Source organism: Cryptomeria japonica, chromosome 4 (assembly GCF_030272615.1).
Source record: "Cryptomeria japonica chromosome 4, Sugi_1.0, whole genome shotgun sequence".
In the NCBI taxonomy this organism is placed as follows: Eukaryota; Viridiplantae; Streptophyta; class Pinopsida; order Cupressales; family Cupressaceae; genus Cryptomeria; species Cryptomeria japonica.
In genome coordinates this window covers 683,840,093-683,860,038 of record NC_081408.1, presented here as the reverse complement: position 1 = coordinate 683,860,038, position 19,946 = coordinate 683,840,093, and positions in this window count along the sequence as shown.

Below are 19,946 nucleotides of genomic sequence, written 5' to 3'. Positions count from 1 at the left end.
TCACAACATCATGCATTATCACATCATATTCATCAAATATCAAATCACATGCATCTATCTAAGCATTGCAACATCATCATAGAAATATCCAAATCATATAAAAAGCATCATCCATAACACATCACATGAGGATCAAGGAAAATGGTGTCATATATATATATATATCTCAAAAATGATCAAGTGTACAAAATTTGTCATGTCTATCCCAAAATGCAACAAAATTATCAAAATACAATAGAGACAATGTCTCTCAGGTATGACTATCTCCTGAGGGTGACGATCTTGCAGCAGATGTCCTAGCACCGAGATCCCCAGGTGGATCCTGATGAACAAACTCTATCACGCCTCTACTCTCTGTGCTCAACCCAGTCTGCCTAGATTGACTGGATCTCATAGCTATGAAACTAGGCACTCTATGCTCCCTAGGAACCACATCCTCATAATGCCTCCAGTAATTCTCAACCTCCTTGTCTCTATATGCCAACTCCCTCAGGGTGTCTCTCATTGAGCTATCTAAATCTGCGCACCCTATGTAGTGGTACCTAAATCTGAATCTGTGTAGCAGTGCATTAGAGTTTGAATCTATAGGGGTACCTATGTAGTGGTACCCCCTGCCCCTCTACTTGTCCTTGGTGCTTGTGGGGGTAATACATCTGACCTCCTCCTCTGGGCCAGTCATCTAAATTCATTAGTCCTCCCATAGGTGCTATCACCTCTCCTACCCCCTCTCCCCCAGCTCCAATAGCCAACCCTCCCCTCCCTCTCTCCTCCCCAGTCGACCACACTACTCTCTCCACCCATATCCCTTTGTCACCACCAGCTCCACCTCTATCTCCTCTCCTCCTCTGATCAACTCTCCCCCTATCCCCATGCCGACCTTGGCCACCTCCTCCACCATATCCGCCATCATCAACTCCACCATCCCCACCTCCCCATCCTCCCCCCATCTCCCTAGCCTCTCAGGCTACTCATCCTTGTCATTGTCAAAAGAGAGAATCATCTCTGCTGGATTTGATATACTGGCCACTACATGCGCCACAAAAAGTTTTGAGAACTCCTCTGTCATGCCCGCATCTACTATCTCGTAGGCATAATCCCAAATCTAGCCGGCTAGGTGGAAGAACTCCTCAACTATCACCGTGCTATCAATAGTGGGTCCCCACTCTGACACATCTTGCCTATGTCGAGCATACAAGAATTCTCCCTGTGGAATCCCCTACTATCGTCCATACTACCGATGCACTTGGCTATGCAGAAATCTCTAAATAACAAAGGGCATCTGCCTTTCAGATACTAGGACATATAGATGTATGGCATCTCCATCCCATCCTCTACCCACACCACGCACTCCATATACGATCTCTAGATGATCGTATCAATATCATCCAGCACTCGCCTCCAATGCTCTAGTTTTCCCAGCTTACACTGGACAACTATCCCTCTGTATCCATAGGCGTATGCGCACCCAACGGGCCTATCTCTGTCTGCCAATGGCCTAGCGACAAGAATATGCTCCCACGCCCATACCTGTAGCAATGTGACCCCAACTGATAGACTGTTGTATCCCAAATAGACCACCTGGTGTAAGTCCCTGTATAAATGGGCCAACATAGCAGATCCCCATGCAAATCAACAACCCTATGTCACCATGTCCTCCAAAACCAATCCCCATCCCACTACCAATCCCTTTGACCTATGGTCAGGACATAAGAAATCACCAATGAAACCTGCCAGTACTGATGGTAGAGGAGCGTAATCCAAATCAATAAACTTCTTCCAAGGGATCTCATACCCACAAATCATGTCATCCTATAGTATCCAGCAAAGAGCCTCTATCCCAACCTCCTTAGTCTTCTCATAGGGTAACAGTGCACCTACCACAAGAATCCACAAAATTTGGTAATAGTCCTCAAGCATCACCGTAATCTCACAATGCCACCTCTCGGCCATGGCCGTCAACAAACCCCGGTTAATGATGTACCAAGGCATCTCTAAAAAAGAGGATAGACCACATCTCTCAATAATATCCCTGTCAGCCTGTGTCAATCGATGCCACGGTCTCAAAAAATTTTCTCATGACTGCACAACCCCAAGCCACTCCTGTCACAAGCAAACGATGTCCAATATTAGTTCCACCATCATATCAAACAACCATATCAAAAGCATCAAATTCATATCAACTTGTAAAACACATCAAGTTCCACATCATATCAAATCCATATCAGGTTAGAACAACTTGAAACAATACAAATCAAATCAAGTTATCTCTCACACATTCATATCAACTTGAAAAACAACTCAAGTTCCACATTCATATCAACTTGTAAAACAACTCAAGTTTCAAACCCATATCAACTTGAAAAACAACTCAAGTTTCACATTCATATTAACTTGAAACACTGAATATCAAATCAAGTTCATATCAATCATCCATATCAAAATCCACATCATATCGAATCCATATCAACATCAGATCAACATCAACTTGAAACATTGAAAATCCAATCAAGTTATTTCTAACAATCATATCAAAAACCATATCAGGACTCATATCAGACAAAATATCAAAACAATGACAGCAGGTACACAGACTGACTATCATACCCATCTTGGAAAAACTGGCAAACCCCTACTTATCCCCTCCTATTTTCATTCATCTCAAATCCCTCACAAATCCTATTTTTCTAGCTACATGCTAAAAGTTTTTACCTGCGTGCTACACTGCTCGGCATGCACTATCCAAAATTCTCCACACGCTACAAAATTAACCCTACACGCTAACCCTAGACTATGCACTATCCTACTCTGGATCTGTGTTGAAGACCTAACCCTATGCACTAGATTATCCCTAAGTGCTAACCTAACCTACCCATGCGACCCCCTCCTAACCCTATACACTAGGTCTAAGCGATGCACTACCCTTTTCCCCTATGCGCTAGCCAGCGAACCCGTTGTGCTAAAGAATGTCTATGTGCTACCCTAACCCCCCTACGCTATCCTAACATACTCGGATGCTACCCTAGTTTATAAACTCAACACGCTACCCTTTATTTTGTATGTGCTACAGTTTTCACCCGACACGCTAAACTGTTAATTTTCGAGGCAAAAATTGAAAAACATGCTTAAAAATGACAAAATAAAAATAAAAAAGGGGTCAAAATTGATGACTTACTGGTGGTTCATACGTGGCGGACCTCCGATACCTCCGAACATGGTCGAAATGATGCGAAGAATAGGGAACCAAATTCTTGACTGTTCTCCAGGTGTCACTTTCTCCAAAGTCAACAAACACAAATGAGACAAAAGAAATCACTTTTTACCATTTTATAGGGTAAATCAAAATTAGGGTTACATGGTGGGGGCATTATCAACATCATTTATCAAATCTAAGGCACGACACGAACATCTCGACACGACATCACACTGATCATAATCAATTTTTGATGACACATCATTTTTCTTTGAATCAACATGTGCACACACATCACTTCAAAGAGGGGCAAAATGTAGATGTATAAAAATGACTATATTCCTAAATGAATATTTAATATTCATTCTTCTATTTTAGTTAAATCTAATTTAATTAAATCATCCACATTCCTCTATTTGATTAAATAAATTATTCAATTTATTTATCTAAATTCATTTAAGCCCTTTATATTATTTAATTGAATAAATCATTTTATTTAATTAAATCCCTTCTCTCTACTTTAAATTAAATTTACATTTAATTAAATAGTTCACCTCAATTAAATAAATCTAATTTATTTAAATTGCCAACTTATAACCAAATTGAAATAAAGCAATTTATTTTAATTAAAACATATTATCCCTCACCCACTTGCATTTTCCTACATCTTCCACTTGCCTCCTAACCCTCTTTCTAGACTCTTCTAGAATCCATCTAATCCTAATCAATTAGGCTAAACCCTTCACTTATCCCTTTTCCCTAAATTTGAGGAGGTCACTTCTCAAATTTAGAGTAAAGTCTTCCAAAGGCATTAAAGCCTTTATATCTTCCACAAACTAACTTGTTGAGTTCCGCCAAATTTGGAAGGACTCTTACAAATTTGTCCCCAAAGTCTTCAAACCATTAATGGTTAACTAACCCTTTGTGGTATGGTTAGAGAATTTTTACCTAACTTAACCCCCATTTAACCCAGGGGTCTCATCAAGCATTCATTTCTTTGACCATGGTTATTCCTTAACCCTTGCACAAAAGTTTACCCTTTGGGTAAAAGCTTTATCCAATGGATAACCTTAATCTAACCTTAACCCTTACCTTCTAAGGTAACTGTGAGGTCTTCTCAAGCATTCAATGCTCCTTACACCTCCTCTCAACTAGTCTTATGTTGACAATTGTCACCATTTCATTGGTGAGAATTGCAAACATGGACTGATACCTTTCAATCCCGACCCTTGATTAGATCCTTTAATCCTAACCATCCATTGCCCTGTTTCTTCTATAAATAGAGCCCTTATTTCCTTATTTTCATGATCCAAGTCTTTAGCATCACACTTATACTCAATTTTAGCATGCATTTAGCCTCTCTTTGTAATAGGAATTAATCTAATAAGCATATTAGAGTATCTCTATTATCATTAGCTTAAATCATTAACTAGTATATCATGTTAGGATAGTATTATTACTAACCTTGTCATCTTATCATCCAGTTTAAATCATTTGATAGAATTATGCATAAATAGGATGTATTCATGCTAAACTTAATCTAAAGCATCCCTCATTCTTGCATTAGTAATCCCTAAGTCACTTTGCTCAGTGATATGAGAACAAAGACATTGACTTGACAGACCTTGTGAGATAGAGAACCATGGAACACACCTTGGGGAGTTGATCTATCCTTTATAGCTCCATAACTTGCACCAAGAGTCCCATGGGTGTGTGGGCAAGGCCTTGAAATATTTTCACATTTCAAGTTTCATCGAACCGCTTTTCCCACATACAGTTATTAATATCCCTTAGAAGGTTACCTGAGTTTATTACCCCTTCTAAGGTTGTTGTCACCTCATCTCCTATAAAGTGCTAGCACTTTTGAAAGAAATGGGAAGGAAACCCATTAGGTCTAGGTGCTTTGTCAGCATGCATCTATTTTAATGCTGCTTCAAATTCATCCTTAGTAAATTTTGCATTAAGCATTAGGTTTTGTTCACAGGTAATGATTCTAGGAATATTACTAAGCATTTGATTTTGCTGGTTCAGATTGGACCCTTCAAAATTATTAAGTAATGTTTCAAAATGAAACACTGCTAGGTCAGCAATAATCCTAGGGTCCTCAATGAGGCTTCCATCATTGTAGTTAATGTTTATAATTCTATTAATATTTCTGCGAATCTTGGTGATATTGTGAAAGAATTTTGTATTTCTATCACCCGCCTCTAGCTAGGTTTCTCTAGATTTTTTATGCCAAAATATTTCTTCTTTGGCTAAAATATCTTCATATTCTAGTTTCAATCTTTTTTCTTTAAGATATAGTTCATCATCCATCCCTTTATCCATCACCTTTTTATTGAGAGAATCTAACTCATCTTCTAATGTAAACTTAGTATCAAATATATTGCCAAATATATTTTTATTCCAGGCTAGAAGTTTATTTTTCATTGCTTTCATTTAAGTGTTTAAGAAAAACATTTTGGAGCCCTTTACCTTGACCTTAGCCCACCAACCCTCAATCAATGTAAGGAGCTTCTCATCCATGAGCCACATCTGCTCAAACTTGAAGGGGCATCTACAAGGAGAGGTATCTTCCACGATAGTTAATTATATTGGATAATGATCAGAGCCAGAATAATGAATAATTTCAGCCATTAAATTAAAGGGGAAAGCAACCCAATTGCCTTTTATAAAAAACCTATCCAATTTCTCAGCTATGTGGCTAAAGCCTATCCTTTTGTTGTTCCATGTGAATTTGTCTGCCTCAGTATGTATCTCAATTAGTTGGTTGTTATAGACCCATGCACTAAAGTTAGTGGTTGCTGCCAACACTTTGTTAGATCCACCCCATTTCTCTTTAGGGTCTAGGATGGCATTGAAGTCACCACCCATAATGCAAAACTGGTTAGAGATAGTCTCAAAGAATTCCTCAAATTTTGACCATACAACCCTCTTGTCTCTATTTTGAATTGGGCCATAGACATTGATAAGTGTGAATTGCAGATTAGATCTGACGCTTCTAATAGTACCACCTATCCAGTTTTTTTTAACACTGATAGGTGTGAAAGTAGTCCATCTTGGATCCTAGGGTATTGCCAATCCCCTAGAAGCTCCATCAGCAGAAACACCTATTAGTTTCCAAATGCCTAATTTTTTCTTAATTGTATTGACCTCATTCTTGTTTAGTTTAGTTTCTTGAATTAACAATATATCTGGTTTATGTTTAGAGATGAAACATTTCAGTATTCGTTGCTTGTTAGGGGCATTAAGACCCCTAACATTCCAAGAAATGAGCTTCATGGCTCTATGGGAAGGTACTACCCCTTCCCTGCCTGAAATAACTTCATGATTTTGAGCTGATTCTTAGCTAAACCATCTTTCTCTCTAAGTTTCGAGAGAGACTTTCTGTTGGCATTTCAATAAGGATATTGAGAAGGCTAGTGGAGATTATTGATATAACAGAAGAAGGATGATTACTATCTTAATAATATTATTTTGTCATTGATGTCAAGAAATTGATTTTTTGATTCAGTATGATGTTGCCATATCTTGAGAAGTATGTTTTGATGAGTATTAAGAGGTCAATAAGTGACACAAAAATAATGTGGTAATGAAGGGGAGAAATAAGTTATTCAATGGGCAACTATTACCGAGTTAGACAATGATGAGATCATGTTGTTTTGATTGTTTTGATATCCTACATATGTTGTTGATTATAAGTTTAATACTATACTATGTCACTGAGCAAAGAACCTAGTTGGTAAACCCTAAGGTACCTAGTCGGTAAACCCTAAGGTTATCGATATTGGTTAAAGAAGGCAGAATGTCTACCGAGTGAATTTCAGTATTAATCGAGTAACAACCGAGTTATAATAGATTGCATTGGATGAATAAAAGCATTATTTAATGAAGGATGCTGATGAGATGGAGATGAATAAATGTTTGGTATGTAGCGTAAGAAGTTTGTTAAGGATCTACGGCAATGGAAAATCAAGAGGAAGATCTACAACATAGATTGAACCACAATAACCTAGCACAAGTTCCAAGGAAGGAATGCAAGTTCCAAGGCGAGGTAAAACATTTTTTTGATCGAAGGATACATTGAACCTAGTCAAGTTTGATGATCTGATGTCTAAGATTGATCATGGGAAATGTGATCAAGGAGATTAAGTAGTTACAAATTGTTTATAAATAAGGAATTGTTGATGAACAATGTATGCGGGCAAATGTATGCACAATGATGCTACAGTAATGTTTACCAAGCACAAAAGCTTGAAGATCTGATTGAAGAATAGATTGAGAAGCCCAGCAAGCCCAACAAGGGATAAGATAAGTCTTATGACAAGATTATTTTGAGCAAATAGAATCTGCTTTATCATTTCAGATGTGAAGTTGCAGATATATTTTATTACTGCTATTTATTTTGTAAATGAAAGAAAATCTCTTAATCGAGTGGACCTAACAGTCTTATTTGTAAATCCTCTAGCAAGGTAACATTCTAGTTGAGTGTTTGATATCCTTTGACAAGGTCACTTCTAACAAAGTGCAAGATTCTAACAGATCTGAGGGAAATCGCTTAACCGGATCACATCTAGTAATTTATTTGTAATCTTTAACATGATTTTCTTTTAACTGAGCATACTCTAGAAGGGTATATTTCTTAGTGGGTCCAAAATCCTAGAGTGGTTTTTCCCTATTTGGGTTTCCACGTTAAATCTGGTGTTATATGTGTTTTTGATGATATCTGTTCATGAGTTTGAATGTTTTACAGTTTTGGCTATATATTCTGAAGTATAAGCTACCGAGGTTGAATCTGTTGAATATATTGGAGATTAAGTTTGTATGATTCACCCCCCCTCTCTCATCTTATTAAATATTGGCATCAGAGCTTTACAATTGGTATAAGAGCTTTGGACTCTGGAAGAAAAGTTTAAAGGTACTTGAGGCAAAGATCCGAAGATGTATAAAAGGGATGCCCCAAAGCTGAACAAGTCAAGTTTCTCCACATGGCAGAAAAGGATTAAGTTGCACTTATTAGGAATTGGAGAATATACAACATATTATCTAGAGAATGATTACATTATAGCGAGAACCTACCCAATGACAATGGAAGAGATAAAGGCAAAGAAAGAACATATTCAAGCTATGATTGAAATAACATCAACATTGACCAACTCAGAGTTTAATGATCTAGAAGGCTGTAATGATGCAAAGGTGATGTGGTCTAAGCTCATATTTGTGTATGGTGGTGATGAACATGTTCAAAGAGCAAAAGTAGATAGTCTAAGAGGACAACTTGAATCCATGAGAATGAATGAAGGTGAGAACATAACACAATACAATACAAGGTTAAAGGAAATTATCAATCAAATTAAAGGAGCAGGAGGAACTATTGAAGAAAAGGATGTAACAAGTAAGTTGTTGAGAACCCTTCTACCTCCTTATGCCATTCGAGTCTCAGCAATCAATGAATTAAGGTCTATACCAAACATGCCAGTCTCTTTGGATGCCACTATCGGTAAGCTACATGCATTTGAGTTAAGTAATTTTGATAACAGTGGGTCTTTGGTAAATAAAGTTGAATCTGCATTTAGTTCTTTTCATCTTGGTGAATCTAATGACTATAATGATAGAATGAATAAGTATTCTAAAGGAAATCATAGTGGAGCAAGAGAGATCTCATAAAAACATGGAAGAAGTACACAAATTGTATGAGGAAATCAGAAAGCAAGAAGAGTTTGAAGCACTATTGGCCAGAAGGTTACTGAGAGGCAAAGGTAAGTATAAAGGAAAGCTACCTTTGAAATGTTTCAATTGTGATAAACTAGGACATATGGCTTCTAACTGCCCTGACAAAGAATCTAGTGAAAAGAGAGAATACCAAGAAGACAGACAGAAAGACAATCACTACAGAGGACACTGAGACTTCAGAAGGAGAGATAGAAAGACATGCCTAGTAGCTGATGAGGAATCCAATGATGATAAATTTGATGAAACTAAAATAGAGGAAGTTGTTTATGTGGCTATTAAAGATGGATCAGATGAAGAAAGGTATGAACAAAAAGCCCTAATATCTCACAAAAATAATAATGATTCTTGGATCATAGATAGTGGATGCTCTCATCACATGAGAGGTGATAAACACAAGTTTGTTAAATTACATGATTATGATGGAGGTTATGTAAGATTTGGTAATGATGCACCATGTCCGGTGAAAGTTAAAGGTTCTATCACACTTCTTGACAATGCTAAATGTAATGATGTATACTGGGTTGAAGGTTTGAAATACAATTTGTTGAGTGTAGCACAACTAAACAATACAGGATACCGAATAGAATTTCAGAAGGGAATTGTCAAAGTTCATGACAAGAATGGAAAGCTAGCTGCTATCAGGACTCAAACAAGAGGTAATACATTTCATCTTGACTCAACTCGGAACAAATGTCTATATGCAAAAATAGAAGATACTTGGTTATGGCATAAAAGGTTTTGTCATGTAAATTTTGATAATTTGATCAAAATAAGTAAGAAGCACTGAGTAAGAGGTCTACCGAGCTTGGAAAAACCTGAGAATGCTATGTGTCGAGGATGCTAGATGGGTAAGATGACAAGATCAAGCTTTACAAGTAAGTTGTACACTTCTAAAGGAATTTTAGATCTTGTACACATTGATCTTTGTGGTCCCATGAAAGTTCAAAGTTATTATGGTGATAAATATTTCATATTATTTGTAGATGATTACTCAAGGATGATGTCAGTTATGTTTTTAAAAGAAAAATCAAAATCTTTTCAAATGTTTAAATGGTACAAGGCAAGAGTTGAAAATGAAACAGGAAGACAGCTGAAATGTCTTAGATCTGATAGAGGAGGAGAGTTCACTTCTGATGAATTTAACTTATTCTACAATGATCATGGTATAAAAAGGCAAGTATCTGCACCAAGAACTCCACAACAAAATGGGGTAGATGAAAGAAGAAATAGATCTATTGTAGATTGTGCCAGAACCCTAATGATTGAAAAGAGGGTACCTCAAACATTTTGGAGAGAAGCAATAAGCACTGCAGTTTACAACCTGAACCGAGTACAACTGAAGAAAGGAATTATGAAGACACCATATGAAATCTGGTATGACAAGAAACCTAATGTAAGTTATTTTAAAATCTTTGGAAGTAGATGCTATGTTCACAAAGATGACAGAAATGGAAATTTTGATCAGAAAAGCAAGGAAGGAACATTTCTTGGTTATTCTTCTAGAAGTAAAGCATTTAAATGTCTGATCAAATCATCTAACAAAATAGTGGAAAGTGAAAATGTGAAAATTGATGAGTTTGCAGAAAGAAATGATGAAGGAAATTCCAAAGAACCAGAAAATTATGAAGAGTTTGTTTATGTTCAACCGAGATGTCCTACCAAGAAAGTTGCTGAAAAAAATGAAGATAATATCCAGTTACCGAGTGATGAAGAAGATCATATAGAGCCTACCAAACCTATATTAGCCAAATATGTCAGAAGAAATCATGCATCAAGTCAGATTATAGGAGATAAGGATGATCCAGTGATGGCAAGGAACAAAGTGAGACAAAACACATGTCTGATATCTGAATTTGAACCAAGAATAGTAAAAGAGGCATTTAACAATGAAGATTGGGTAAATGCTATGACAGAAGAGTTTGATCAAATCAAGAAGAATGAAACATGGACATTGGTCACAAGACTGAAGGACAAAAATGTAATCAGTACAAAGTGGATTTTCAGAAACAAGCTAAATGAAAAAGGTGAGGTCATTCGGAACAAAGCAAGACTAGTTTGCAAAGGTTATGCTCAAGAAGAAGGAATAGATTATGGTGAGACTTTTGCACTTGTGGATAGACTTGAGGGAGTAAGAACATTGTTGGCATATGCTGCTTTCAAAAATTTCAAGGTATATCAAATGGATGTTAAATCTGCATTTTTGAATGGTATACTAGAAGAAGAAGTTTATATTGAACAACCTGAAGGATTTGTTGAAGACAAGAATAAAGATCAGGTATGTAAATTGAACAAAGCTTTATATGGTCTGAAACAAGCGCCTAGAGCATGGTATGAGAGACTGCACTCTTACTTAATCTAGATTGGTTTTATAAGAATAAATGAAAACAACAATATGTACATGAAGAATGATGAGGACAATGGAATACTGATCTCAGCCATATTTGTTGATGATATTATCTTTTGTGGAAATGATTCTCTATCCAAGAACTTTGTAAATGAAATGTGCAAAGAATTTAAGATGTCATTAATCAGTGAGATAAAGTATTTTATAGGTTTACAAATACTGCAAATGAAAGATGAGATTTTCATTACTCAATCCAAGTACATAAAGGAAATCTTGAAGAAATTTGGAATAGAGGATTCTAAACCTGTAAGTACTCCTATGACTACTAACTGTAAACTATCAAAGAATGATGAATCTGCATCTATTGATGAGACACTTTACCGATCCATGATTCGAAAGTTGCAATATGTTGTTCACAATAGACCGAATATAGCACATGCAGTAGGAATAGTTACAAGATTTTTTGCAGATCCCAAAGAAACCCATATGACAACAATCAAGAGAATTTTCAGATACCTGAGAGGCACTGAAGATTATGGCTTAGTATATGAAAAGAGGAATGATTTTGATTTAAAAGTTTATACTGATGCTGATTGGGCAGGAAACATTGATGACAGGAAAAGCACAAGTGGTGGAGCTTTCTTCTTGGGAGAAAGACTAGTAAGTTGGCTTAACAAGAAACAAGGATGCATTTCACAGTCAACAGTTGAAGCTGAATATGTCGCTGTAGCATTGAATTGTACCAATATAGCATGGATCAAGCAACTGTTGGAAGGTATAAATGAAAATGTTACTGAGCCAGTAATTATATTTTGTGATAATACTAGTGCCATTAACATTTCAAAGAATCCGGTAATGCACTCTAAGACAAAGCATATCTCTATAAAGTATCATTATCTCAGAGAAGAAGTTCAAGAGAAGAAAGTTGTGCTGGAATATATCAGCTCAAAGGAGCAAATAGAAGACATCTTCACAAAGCCACTGCCAAGGGACACTTTTGAGTATCTCAGAAGCAAGTTAGGGGTCCTACCCCTATCTTCTACTCACTGACAGAGTTCGGTGAAAGCATCAATTCGATGACTCTATAGAATATTATTTGTGGATTGATGCTGATTTATGCACTTTAGGAGGTTTTCTAAAGGTGTGTAGGAAATAGTGAATAGAGACAAGTTGCTCTGACTGAGACTGAGATGATACATGTGTAACACAACAAGGCAATCACTTCACAGGGGAAGAAACCATGAATTATTTCTTTTTCGTTTTGGCATTGTTGTCAAAGGGGGAGAAGACTAAATGGAGAAGATAATAGAAGACTAATGATAGGGGGAGAAGACTTTAGGAGAAGGTTTAAATAGCTCAAGGATAACATGAGAAGTCTAAATAGCAATTTGAATCCGAATCAGTTGGAATAAATCAAGTTGGTATTGCCATCAATGCCAAAGGGGGAGATTGTTGGCATTTCAATAGAAAGGAGATTGTTGGCATTTCAATAAGGATATTGAGAAGGCTATTGGAGATTATTGATATAACTGAAGAAGGATGATTACTGTCTTAATAATATTATTTTGTCATTGATGTCAAGAAATTGATTTTCTGATTCAGTACGATGTTGCCATATCTTGAGAATTATGTTTTGATGAGTATTAAGAGGTCGGTAAGTGACACAGAAAGAATATGATAATGAAGGGGAGAAATAAGTTATTCAATGGGCAACTATTACCGAGTTAGACAATGATGAGATCATGTTGTTTTGATTGTTTTGATATCCTACATATGTTGTTGATTATAAGTTTAATACTGTACTATGTCACCGAGCAAAGAACCTAGTTGGTAAACCCTAAGGTTATCGATATCGGTTAAAGAAGGTAGAATGTCTACCAAGTGAATTTCAGTATTAACTGAGTAACAACCGAGTTATAATAGATTGCATTGGATGAATAAAAGCATTATTTAATGAAGGATGCTGATGAGCTAGAGATGAATAAATGTTTGGTTTGTCGCGCAAGAAGTTTGTTAAGGATCTATGGCAATGGAAAATCAAGAGGAAGATCTACAACATAGATTGAACCGCAATAACCTAGCACAAGTTCCAAGGAAGGAATGTAAGTTCCAAGGCGAGGTGAAACATTTTCATTATCGAAGGATACATTGAACCTAGTCAAGTTTGATGATCTAATGGCTAAGATTGATCATGGGAAATGTGATCAAGGAGATTAAGTTGTTAGAAATTATTTATAAATAAGGAATTGTTGATGAACAATGTATGAGAGAAAATGTATGCATAATGATGCTATAGTGATGTTTACCGAGCACAGAAGCTTGAAGATCTGATTTAAGAATAGATTGAGAAGCCCAACAAGGGACAAGATAAGTCTTATGACAAGATTGTTTTGAGAAAATAGAATCTACTTTATCATTTCAGATGTGAAGTTGCAGATATATTTTATTATTGTTATTTATTTTGTAAGTGACAGAAAATCTCTTAACCGAGTGGACCTAACAGTCTTATTTGTAAATCCTCTAGCAAGGTAAAATTCTAGTTGAGTGTTTGAAATGCTTTGATAAGGTCACTTCTAACAAAGTGCAAGACACTAACAGATCTGAGGGAAATCCCTTAATTGGGTCACATCTAACAATGTGTTTGTAATCTTTAACAAGATTTGCTTTTAACCGAGCATACTCTAGAAGGGTATATTTCTTAGTGGGTCCGAAATCCCACAGTGGTTTTTCCCTATTTGGGTTTCCACGTTAAATCTGGTGTTATATGTGTTGTGATGTTATCTATTCATGAGTTTGAATGTTTTACAGTTTTGGCAATATATTCTGAAGTATAAGCTATCGAGGTTGAATCTGTTGAATATATTGGAGATTAAATTTGTATGATTCACCCCCCCCCTCTCTCATCTTATTAACTATTGGCATCAGAGCTTTACACTTTCTTCCCCTTTTTCTTGAGATTTTTCCACAATCTGGTGTGATTTTATCCATGTTAGTAATAGCCAGATTGAGAATAGGGGAAGAACCATCTTTTTCCCCAAGTTTGATCATTTCCTCCACCATAACCTCCTGAGCTTTCTTTGACTCTTCCAATTCCAGGATCTTACTCATAAGGAATTTTTTCTCCTTAATAAAGGCATCCATAACAATCATACCTGCCACACTTTTATTAGTATTTTCCTTAATGTGGTCTACACAAAAATCTTCCACCACTTTGTCTTTATTCATATTTACCAAGGTCCTATCAAGTATTTCTATTGTGGGATTATTATCCTAATGTGTACATTCCAAGATTTTTGCAATCATTAGACATTTTTATAAAGCTAGTTCTTCCTCATCAGCAATTTCATTTATGAATTGTTCCATAAGATCATTAACCACCTCATTTCCAATATATTCAAGAATAATTCTATTTTCCTTCTCCAATTGTTTAGAGGATGAGGAGGAATAAAAGCTTTTAATTGAATATTCAAAGTCAGAGCTAGGAGAAGCATTGACTGAGGCCAAGGCATGGGAAGCTTTCACCCCAAGCAATTAATCAACAAATCTTTATTCCCAACTGGATTAGGAAGGATTGAATTGGGTGAGCAAGGGGAATGGTTATTAGGACCAAGAGGGGGAGAGGAAGGAGGAATAGCAGGATTATCTATTAAATTGATGGGGGGCAAATGTGGGATGGTGGGTTTGGAGAAAGATGTCTCCAAATGGTTAATCTAAGGGAAATTGGGTATATTATGGATGGGGGATTGGGGTGGGCCAGCGGGAGAGGGGGATGACAACTGGGGGGAAGGCAATATCAAGGGAATAATGGGGGGGGAGCTTGGGTTGGCAGAGAAAGCATTTCAGGGTTGAGGGGTGGCAGGACATTTTCAAAAATTTCACCCTCCTCAATCAATGACCTGGAGATCATTATTAGGCTTCAAAATATCAACAGGGGAAGCCTTTTCTCTAGGGATATCACTAATGATGAAACCCCCAGCATTGGGGTTAATATTAATAGCAATTTTTCCTGTCTGAGGAGAGCATCCTCCAATCCCTATTGAGTTGTCCCGAACTTTATGGACTATAATAATAACCTCTCTTGCCCCCACATTACCTCTGAAGATTTTAGGATAAATTATATATATCTAATTATTTGTAATTAGATTGATAGGTTTTTATGTTTTCATACTAAGTTTCAGGTTAACCAAGATCTTTACGTTAGATGAATCTAGAAAATTTTCCTCCATACCCTCAAAACCCCCCAAGAGATCATCAATTTTCTCCAAATTGTGGTTGTGGATCAATTACACTAGAAGGTTTTGCAGAATTACCCATCTGGACATGGTTTCATTCTCAAAATCTTTTGGGGAGAAGTTAGGTTTCCACTCAAAAAACTTAAAACAATAGCCCTTAAAAAACCTTGGCTCACCATGTAACAACTGATTTTTAAGATCCATAGAAATATAGTAAATGAATAGAAATTCATCTTCCAGGGAAGTGATACTTACCTTGTTGCTGAAGGAGTCTATTAGCCAGTGCATGATGTCTTCAATAGATGCTCTGAAGCCACACCATTTTCCAAAGAGGCCTTTGTTTCTGTATTTGTCCCATAAACCGTTTGTGTAGTGGTTGTTGATTATAAGAATTTGATGGTCTGCATCTAGATAGGGACCAAATTCTTATCTTGGTGGGCCAGAGGGGAATTCCATAGTGTTAATTCTTCCATGGGAAAATTGGCTTGAGTTGTGGGCCTTGACTGCTTGAGGGTGGGGGTGTAGTGACAGAGCCGAAGGCGGACAAGGTGGAAGCAAAGGGGAAGAAATCCTGGGGCCAAAGCCTAATTTCACACGATTTGCGCTAGTGGTAAAGCGAGGGGTGGAATTTTCAATAGGAAGGATCCAAAGAAATTTTTTATCCAACAAACCCCTAGGGCCAGAGGACAAGGATTTTCTGCTACGCTTTCGTGATGTCGGCCAATCAACCCTAATCAGAGACCTCCCAAAATTTAAATTGAAGGTGGGATTAGGGCTCACTTGTCCCCATGATCATCCAACAGCAGATCCAGAGCTAGAAAAAGTGTTATTCATAGGAATATAGCTTACCGAGATAGATGGGGGAAACCTTGGAGCCCTAATGGGATTCAAACCAGATTTTTGCATCTTCCATTTCTGCAAGTTGCCAGGGATGCAGTTAGCACCATATGCGCATGGAGGTGGGAGGGAAAGAGCATTGAAATGATTTGCAGAGCCTGCCAAGTTTACATGAGCCACCTTTGTTTGGGATTCTCCTTGAGATCGACAAGTTTTTTGTAGAGTTTTTGCAACATGCCTTTGTTGCAGAGGGTTCACACGTGGCAGAGCCATGATGCTATTTGATAAATCACAAGTATGCAATAATTACTTGCTATTGAACATATATAAAATGCTGGCTAAAATAGATGTTTAACATTTCTTTTCTTTAAAGTTTTAAAAAATGCTTTGGTCTAGTTACAGATTGAGCACAACAAAATAGTATTGTACCTATTTTCTACATCTGTAACTTCTATCAAGGTCATCGACAATTTCTTGTCAAAAGAAACAATTACCTAGCCTATAGTTGTAGTAAATTATAATCCTCCCCAATCTAACTAACAATTATTCTTTTTGATTCTACAAAATAGATTACTTTTTTTATTCACATTGCTAATTACCTAGACAAAGTCAATTGATAATTTTTTTAATGTATGCTTTATCCTCGCAAACCAATTATGCAACTTGTATGCCTTTTTTTACTTCATCATCTTGAAACAATTGCATTATTTTCTATTAATTTGCATTTCAAAATTTGTTACAATATTTTCTAATTGACAATAGCTCTTGCACAAACGAAAATGGAAAACACAATGACTAACCACAACTTGCCATCCAAGAAATGCACACATCATGAAAATACGTACAACCATTACACACTTCTCTTTATTTATAACAAAATATTCTTTTGTATTCTATTATACATTAAAAATATTGATACTAATTCATCTCATCCATTACTTTGCAATTCATAAATAGACTCTGATAAAAACAACCCCTCAAACAATGCAAGTCGCTCAAATGAAAATCAAGAACAAAAAAGACAAGTGTATTTGTCAAATTCTTCAAATACATCACTCACTTTTCTTCAAATATATCAATTTATCTTAGTTGTTTTTATTGCTCTTATTCTTGCAATTCTTCGTACCTACGTTCTAATTCCACCTAGACATACTTTCACAATAGTGTACACACTAAACTAGCTCACTTGATTATAGGTCAAATCTGGAAGCACCTCGTGCATAAAGCATAATTGAAATATGTACAACATGATTTGCCATTTCTTTTGAAGGTGATGTACTAGTCACATATAGCCCTTCTATCAAAAGTAACTCAACAAACTAACCAAAAACACCAATTGTACATGTTGATCTTATTAACAGTTGTGAGATTTTGCCAAGATCGAGAGGCAATGGAAAGCACAAATAAGAGAGACAAAATAGATGATAGAAATAAACTATATTCTACGAAGATGAAATTACTGATCAACTGGATCATCAAGCATTACATACAATGAATATGAGCCTTCTTATATAGGCAAGGCTATATGGATATGTGAGCACACAAACATGACATGTGGCTCAATAAGAAACAAGGGTAGGTAGGAAATAGGTGTGGGTAGGTAGGAGAAACAATATGATATTCCACTTGAGGTGGATCACCCACTGAATGTGGAATGTAACAACAAGATAAGTCCACAAAAGGTGGGAATTCTCCTACACACACTATCCCAATGTGGCACAAACACCCAAGTGTCTCATACCCAAACTACTATGAAATGCATTTCCTAAGTAAACTTAAGTAAGGTGTAATAATATCCAAGATGAATAATTATTTACACCAACACCCCCCCTTAAGTGCAACATAGGGGAATGCACTTAAGTCTACAATGAACTAAGCAATGCAAGATGGGTCCCGACTATGAGGCCACGTTATGTACCCATGTACAAATAAAAATGAATGCAAACCACTACAATGAAATCTCTCACAAAGTGGGGAAAGAGAGAAAAACCCAATGGGAAACCCCCCCCCTCCCCCCAAAAGAGAGATGAAAACTAGGTATAAAGAACTCTCATAGAAGTATGTGAAGGACAAAACCCCACATGAGGAAAAAGTCCCCCCCCATATGAGAGAAGAAGAAGAGAGACTAAGAAGCCCCCCTTCAATGTGGAATTTGGACCAATGATAGAAGCTCAATGATGAATGAAGAAAATTCTCCACAGACGTCAAACCACGTTCCTCCCCTTAGGAAGAAACAAAACCAAAGGTGTATCCATGAAGTCTCCCCAACCATGAAGGGAAGATGTAGGAAAAATACTCATGATGAAAGAAATCTCAGAAAAATGCTCAAGTGTCTCCATGTTGATGCTGAAGGTAACCTCCTCCAAAGGTGGTAAACACCACACTTCTAAAAAAGGCACTCCAAGATCTAGTGGAGAAGAATGTAGAACAATATCCAAAGACTCATATGTCTCCTCAAAAGATAAAGAGACCTCCTCCAAGTGTTGTACAAAAGTATCCACAATCATGTCAACCTCTAAATATTGATCATGTAGAGAACGCACAAGAGGGTCAAAGTGATCCCTTGCAACAATCAAAGAAGGATCATCTTCATCAAAGAGACAATGAATTCCATCAATGGTGTCTCCTAAATATGTAATGTAGGAGTCCACAAACAAACCTGCAATGTCTGTCAAGTAGGCATCCCAATAAATTGAAGCTAGAAGATATGACATATCCTGCTACACTAAATCATAAGAAGACAAAATTGTTGCACTAGTTGCATCATCAGGTGCAATAGGTGGTGTGATATCAAGAGAAGGAGATATAATGCAAGGCTCAATAATGGGATCACAAGTGAGAATCCCCAAGTTCAAATGCCCAATGTTCTCCTCAAAATCTGAATCATCAACATAGGAAGAATCAACCTCATCAATAGGACCAAAATTTGAAAAAGAGTACAACTGAGATGCGTGATCAACCACCCCAGTCGCAATGATAGCTCCACTCTCCAAGTCTCTAATGATAACTAAATCAGGTGTAAACTCCACGGTTTTCCTAGTTGCCCCATGTGTGATTTGATAGATGGAAAGAAGATTATTTGTCAAGTGGGGTACACACAACACATCATTGAAGGAGTTATCCCCAATGGCAATAGATCCTTTCCCAATCACATCCATGTATGTATGATTGCCCATCAAAATTTGTGGCATGTGGCAAGGCTCAAATGTAGAAAACATAGACTACAAAGATGCCATATGATGAGAAGCCCCTGAATCTAGAAGCCATCTCCTTGAATCAGGACTTGTAGTAGCACATCCCAAAAAAGTGACCCTTTCCTTTATCCTTGGAAGAATAAGCCGATGTAGACATTCTAGAACATAGGCTGATTCTATTCTTCTCAAGAAGATTCTTCAACTCATCAATATCCTTCTTATAACAATGATGTTCATCATGTCCTAACTTCTTGCAATATCCACAAAAAAGTGTGTCATTATATGATTTCATCTTAGGTGAGAATGGTGAATCACCTTGTTATGGAGAGGAAGATTGTGCTCCATCTTGTTGTGGTTTTGACTTAGGTTGCTTTTGATTCTTACCTTTTCTTTGATTGCTTTGATTCCCTTTATTA